We start from the raw sequence: 5,815 nt of genomic DNA, 5'->3' as shown, positions 1-5,815 counted from the left end.
GACTTTTAAGCTCATAAATCCAACACAAGTTCACAGAGAAATGCTTCGTTTTTATTACCCGTACAATTAAATTCCTTGTGCAATACAACAACTCCCCGTGGTTATTGGATAAAATGAAACCGATTCCACCATAGTATTTCAGACTTGAAATTTAATTTCAAAATCATTCAAAACGAGTCGTCATCTTGATGGTAACGAAAACACATAAGAATGAAAGTTGGCATTTTTACTACACATTTTCGGCACGAGTTCTGTTACACTCTGTAACATAAATGATCACTTCGAATAAATCCCAATACCGGTGCGATTAATTTCTCACAGCAGTGAAATTTTGATGATTGTATTTCTCACGGTATTAAAATGCTTATTATTGTATTTCATTCATATATATGTGTGTAGTATCCGTTAGTAGATAAACTTGTACGTAAAGATCCAGTGGTATACAATATCCGGTGGTTGTAAGATGTGTGTGTATATATACTATATGAGTGCCTTATGAACGCGAGCACCTGTATGACAGGTAAAAGAATTGCCAATGAATGCACAAAAACTGCTAATTTCCACTTGTATAGTGGCAGGCGGGCTAGAACGTAGTAAACAGTGGACTACGTGGAGTACGATTGGGTGGCTCAGCGTGGACAGGAGTCGTCAATAACACCGCGATAAGCCCCGCCCCCAAACTGTCAGAGAGCTTGCGCGGCACGCCAGTGATTTATGCCTATCATGCAGGGTTTGTCCATCATTATTTTGATGGCAGCAGTGGGATTTTAAGAATGCACAAATGGCCAAATTATAACTTGTAATTTTCTTCCCTTGTTTTTGACATAAAAATTTGTCGTTCTTATCATATTGGCTGTTGTAAATGTGTACCTCCCGTTACTAGTGTAGACCGGCGTGTACGATACAGCCCTCTTACACACATACACACGGCAGGTAAAGCAATTAGTAGTCAGGAAAGTCAAACTTTGCCCTGAATATTTATTTCACTAATTTTATACTTATTTAAACTGAAGTCATTCCGGATTTAACTTTTTAAATACTACTTAAAAAGACAGGTTTAATTCACTTAGCCCGATTCTGTCTCCTGCTGGCCTCTAAGTATGATCTGAAATCTCTTGAAGTGTAGGCAATGTCTAAAATCCCTTGCATAGTGCCTTTAATACCGTGTCGCGAGAGGTTATTGACAGAATTTTACAACAGATAAGTGGCGCTGTTTAGATTTTATACTAGCTTTACAGCCGCGGAGAGTGGAGAGCTCCGCGTCCAGGTTGTTTAATAGTGAAACGCTTGTACCGAAACTATGATTGCTTTACTATAAGATAATTAGAGCTAGCTTCGATGCGACAGTTTGAAACTCGATACAAAGTGAAATGTTGACGACCACAGGAAATATCTAGTGAAAACCAATAGCATTTGAATAAAAGAAACGAATTAATAAATCTATTAAAATAAGTGGAAATACTTACAAAAACAATTAAAAAATCTAAAAATAATACGTTTGGCCTTTGCGATACTCATCGTATCCTCTTCGTTGAGAATATCAATCTGGTTCTCACTGTTGTTTGTACTTCACGCCAATGAACAATATAGTTTCCTGCCATACTCGAAATAACCTACACGGCCATGAAAGTAAAATAAGTTTAAAAAATAAACTGTATGAAAGTAATTTATTACTTTTCACCGGTACGTTTGATAACGTTTCAATATTAGTTAAAAACAAACTTGTTTGAAGATATCGGTGATGCATTCCGTAAACAGCCAAATTGTAGTAGAGTGTCGACTGCCTCGTTAAGGTAAATTGTAGAAGAGTGTCGACTGCCTCGTTAAGACTGCCTCGTTAAGGTAAATTGTAGTAGACAGTCGACTGCCTCGTTAAGGTAAATTGTAGTAGAGTGTCGACTGCCTCGTTAAGGTAAATTGTAGAAGAGTGTCGACTGCCTCGTTAAGACTGCCTCGTTAAGGTAAATTGTAGTAGACAGTCGACTGCCTCGTTAAGGTAAATTGTAGTAGAGTGTCGACTGCCTCGTTAAGGTAAATTGTAGTAGAGTGTCGACTGCCTCGTTAAGGTAAATTGTAGTAGAGTGTCGACTGCCTCGTTAAGGTAAATTGTAGTAGAGTGTCGACTGCCTCGTTAAGGTAAATTGTAGTAGAGCGTCGACTGCCTCGTTAAGGTAAATTGTAGTAGAGCGTCGACTTCCTCGTTAAGGTAAATTGTAGTAGAGTGTCGACTTCCTCGTTAAGGTAAATTGTAGTAGAGTGTCGACTGCCTCGTTAAGGTAAATTGTAGTAGAGTGTCGACTGCCTCGTTAAGGTAAATTGTAGTAGAGTGTCGACTTCCTCGTTAAGGTAAATTGTAGTAGAGTGTCGACTGCCTCGTTAAGGTAAATTGTAGTAGAGTGTCGACTGCCTCGTTAAAGTAAATTGTAGTAGAGTGTCGAGTGCCTCGTTAAGGTAAATTGTAGTAGAGTGTCGACTGCCTCGTTAAGGTAAATTGTAGCTGAGTTGTCGACTGCCTCGTTAAGCTGTCAAACAGAAGTTATCATTGTGATTAAATACTGATATCGGCAATATAAACTGTCCGAACTAAAGATTTAAATTTCCAACAGATGACAACGAATTAAGGGTCTGTCAAAATTATCATTTTATCATAAAGTGGATCGGGCGAGGTTTTCCACTGACAAATCGTCCGCAACGTGACCTGCTACTCTTGTTTACGTTCAAGTTGTTTATGTAATACATGAAAAGATCACATGGTTAAATGGTGTCACGTGTAATGGTGTTCCGTTTACCCCATATCCCAATATGGTGATACCCCCTTGTTCCAAACTATTATTCCGCGCACCCAATTATTCCTACTATTACATCTTTGCTAGCCAAAAGTGTTTAATACGATATACTGACCTTTTTCAAAGCCACTGGACTGTTGACCTCACTATCATAACGTGTATACATTATTCCAGTTTGGTTTTACGAGTTCCTCTTTAATCCGGACTGGTGGTACATGTTCCTTTTTATTCCGGATTGGTGTTACGAGTTCCTCTTTATTCCGAACAGGTGTTACGAGTTCCTCTTTATTCCGGACTGGTGTTACGAGTTCCTCTTTATTCCGGACTGGTGTTACGAGTTCCTCTTTATTCCGAACAGGTGTTCCGAGTTCCTCTTTATTCCGAACAGGTGTTACGAGTTCCTCTTTATTCCTGACTGGTGTTACGAGTTCCTCTTCAATCCGGACTAGTGGTACGTGTACCCCTTATTACGGACTGGTGTTCCATGTTCTTAATTCTGCACTGGTGTCATCGGTTCCTCTTTATACTGGACTGGTGTTACGGGGTTCCTCTTTATTCCTGACTGGTGTTACGAGTTCCTCTTTATTCCGGACTGGTGTTACGAGTTCCTCTTTATTCCGAACAGGTGTTCCGAGTTCCTCTTTATTCCGAACAGGTGTTCCGAGTTCCTCTTTATTCCGGACTGGTGTTACGAGTTCCTCTTCATTCCGGACTAGTGGTACGTGTACCCCTTATTACGGACTGGTGTTCCATGTTCTTAATTCTGCACTGGTGTCATCGGTTCCTCTTTATACTGGACTGGTGTTACGGGGTTCCTCTTTATTCCTGACTGGTGTTACGAGTTCCTCTTTATTCCGAACAGGTGTTACGAGTTCCTCTTTATTCCGGACTGGTGTTACGAGTTCCTCTTTATTCCGGACTGGTGTTACGAGTTCCTCTTTATTCTGGACTGGTGCTACAGGTTCCTTTTTATACCGGACTGGTGTTACGGGGTTCCTCTTTATTCCTGACTGGTGTTACGAGTTCCTCTTTATTCCGAACAGGTGCTACGAGTTTCTCTTTATTCCGGACTGGTGTTACGAGTTCCTCTTTATTCCGGACTGGTGTTACGAGTTCCTCTTTATTCCGAACAGGTGTTACGAGTTCCTCTTTATTCCGGACAGGTGTTACGAGTTCCTCTTTATTCCGGACTGGTGTTACGAGTTCCTCTTCATTCCGGACTAGTGGTACGTGTACCCTTATTACGGACTGGTGTTACATGTTCTTAATTATGCACTGGTGTCATCGGTTCCTCTTTATACCGGACTGGTGTTACGGGTTCCTCTTTTTTCCGGACTGGTGCTACAGGTTCCTCTTTATACCGGACTGGTGTTACGGGGTTCCTCTTTATTCCGGACTGGTGTTACGAGTTCCTCTTTATTCTGGACTGGTGTTACGAGTTCCTCTTCATTCCGGACTGGTGGTACGTGTACCCCTTATTCCGGACTGGTGTTACTTTTTTAAATTCTGTACTGGTATCATGGGTTCCTCTTTATACCAGACTGGTGTTACGGGTTCCTCTTTACTCCGGACTGGTGCTACAGGTTCCTCTTTATACCGGACTGATGTTACGGGTTCCTCTTTACTCCGGACTGGTGCTACAGGTTCCTCTTTATACCGGACTGATGTTACGGGTTCCTCTTTACTCCGGACTGGTGTTACGAGTTCTTAATTCTGGACTGGTGCTACAGGTTCCTCTTTATTACTGACTGGTGTTACAGGTTCTTTGTTCTGGACTGGTGTTACGGGTTGCTCTTTCTTCCGGACTGACGTTGAGGGTACTTTATTTTACTGAACTGCTGTGACGAATTCTTCGATTTTCTATACTTGTGTCACGTGCACCTCATTTTTCCTACGTTTATCGTTGTTAAACTTCTTAAGGTCATTTATGGAAATGCCATGTTTTATATATTACAACTGATTTCACACCAGTTATCAGAACAAACATTTACAAACAGTATATTTTTGTAAGATGCAGAAGGCAAACGGGTAAAATAGGTCATTTGAAACTTATTCAACTATTGTACATGTACATTGCTTTTCTAGTGCTGTCAAAATGGACTACGACAATAGCAGTTATGTAAATGGTTGACTTATATATTGTAATCCCGAACATTTCTGGGGTTTGGTCTACTTCCGATCCCATTTATGTACTGTCTTACCGTGGACGTATCGGAGCACGAAGTAACCAGATGGCGAGAAACGTTCACCAGACGTTTGGAGAAATTGTTAACAGACTCGGAAAGGACATACTGGTAGACAAGCGCCAGTCCTGTTTGACAGGAAGTGACGAATTAACATTCCACATTAATTCAGAGTAAACTAACCGAAACAGAATTACATTATCACTTACGAACATCACAACCGACCATCATGAGGTCAGTGAATACTATAGAGGAAGCGGTGACGGCGTAGAAAGGGCAGAAAGCTGTGTAAATCATACATATAGACGTCAGCGTACACTCTCACAGAGGATAGAGGTCAACATACATATTCACAAGGGTACAGGTCAACGTACACCTCCACACAAGGGGTACACATCAGCGTACACCTTCACACAGAAGGTACAGGTCAGCGTAGACCTTCAAACAGAATGTACTGGTCAGCGTACACCTTTACACAGAAGGTACAGGTCAGCGTACACCTTTACACAGAAGGTACAGGTCAACGTACACATTCACACAGAAGGTACGGGTCAGCGTACACCTTTACATAGAAGGTACAGGTCAGCGTACACCTTCACACAGAAGGTACACATCAGCGTACACATTCACACAGGGGTACAGGTCAACGTACACCTCCACACAGAAGGTACGGGACAGGTACACCTTTACACAGAAGGTACAGGTCAGCGTACACCTTCACACAGAAGGTACACATCTGCGTACACATTCACACAGAAAGTACAGGTCAGCGTACACCTTTACATGGAAGGTACAGGTCAGCGTACACCTTCACACCTGGGGTACAGGTTAGCGTACACCTCTACA

This window comes from Ylistrum balloti, unplaced genomic scaffold, assembly GCF_031769215.1.
Source record: "Ylistrum balloti isolate Yb309-2 unplaced genomic scaffold, AGI_CSIRO_Ybal_v1 Utg370196, whole genome shotgun sequence".
NCBI classification, from domain to species: domain Eukaryota; kingdom Metazoa; phylum Mollusca; class Bivalvia; order Pectinida; family Pectinidae; genus Ylistrum; species Ylistrum balloti.
This window is presented reverse-complemented; position numbering follows the sequence as displayed.